The sequence below is a fragment of the Sorex araneus genome, chromosome 7 (genome assembly GCF_027595985.1).
Source record: "Sorex araneus isolate mSorAra2 chromosome 7, mSorAra2.pri, whole genome shotgun sequence".
In the NCBI taxonomy this organism is placed as follows: Eukaryota; Metazoa; Chordata; class Mammalia; order Eulipotyphla; family Soricidae; genus Sorex; species Sorex araneus.
The window spans coordinates 39,251,149-39,252,595 of record NC_073308.1 but is presented as its reverse complement, the minus strand read 5'-3'; positions in this window follow the sequence as shown (position 1 = coordinate 39,252,595).

The following is a 1,447-nucleotide window of genomic DNA, read 5'->3' as shown; positions in this document are numbered from 1 at the left end:
TTGAGAGGATTTGCCAACTAACAACTCACTGGACACAGTTATGAGGCAGAGCAAGCTGCCCCACTGCAGGGAGTCCACCAGGCAGCGATGTCATGTGACTCCTTTCAGGCAGCAAGAAGAGACAAAATCATCTGCTTAGATCCACTGCCCAGCAGCCACGTCCACTCACATACCTAAAGGAGAATGTCCGCACAAAGCAGCTTAGCACTGACAGGAACGCTTAGCAGTTTGAACATCTCCAAGGGCAAACGGAAGGAAGGAAAAGAAAAACAAGCTGTTTTTGGTAACCAAAGATTCCCCTACATGGGGTGTGTCTTGGTGGGGACGCCCAGGAAAGAGTTGACTGAGTCCTCCTAAGCCCATGGACTAGGAAATGTTTTCATTTGGAGCAAACATGTTAGCATACTACACAGATTGGGGTTCCTTGGGAAAACAGGCCCAGACAGCTCTGTCCTAAGATTGTCCTAAGTTCACTGGAGATAACTAAGGTGATTATTTGAGTCTTTAAAAACTCTAATAAGGGGCTGGTGAGTTAATACAGCAGGTAGGGCACTTGCCTTGAATGTGGTTAACCTGGATTCAATACTTGGCACCCCATATGGTCTGCAAACTAACAATAATGAATGACAATAAATTGAAATGCACTCACAATTCTGACTTCAGTAAAGAAATAAAAGCCCCATGAACCAGTGATTACCTTGACCTTCCTGATTGAGTGAGCAAATCACAGATAAAGGTTATTATTGGGCAGGGGCTGGCATACTCAGCACTGCTCAGGGCTTGTTTGTTAACCCCTATGCTATCTCAATGGCTCTTAAAAATCATTTTAAAATTGAAGAACTCCAGCAAACAGAAGAAAAAAATTGAATAAAAAATTTTCTGTTTTGGGGTTGGAGCGATAGCACAGCGGGTAGGGCATTTGCCTTGCATGTGGCCAACCCAGGTTAAATTCCCAGCATCCCACATGGTCCCCCAAGCCATTACTCCATGCCAGGAGTAATTCCTGAGTGCAGACCCAGGAGTAATCCCTGAGCATTGCTGGGTATGACCCAAAAAGCAAAAAAAAAAATTTCTATTTTATGGGGCTGGAGCGATAGCACAGCAGGTAGGGTGTTTGCCTTACACATGGCTGACCCGGGTTCAATTCCCAGCATCCCATATGGTCCCCCGAGCACCACCAGGAGTAATTCCTGAGTGCAGAGCCAAGGAGTAACCCCTGAGCATCGCCAGGTATGACCCAAAAAGCAAAAAAAAAAAAAATTCTATTTTGAACCCCTAACCAGCAGTGGATATAAGCAGATGATTTTGTGTTTGCTGAGATCCCCTAGGCAAAAATTGGAGACCCTTTACCAGGGGTCTGGGTGAGCCGATTTGGCACCCACTCGTCAGTCCTGACACTAGGGTTTCTTTGTCCCCTCATGGTATCCAGCACCCCTGAAGAAGTATC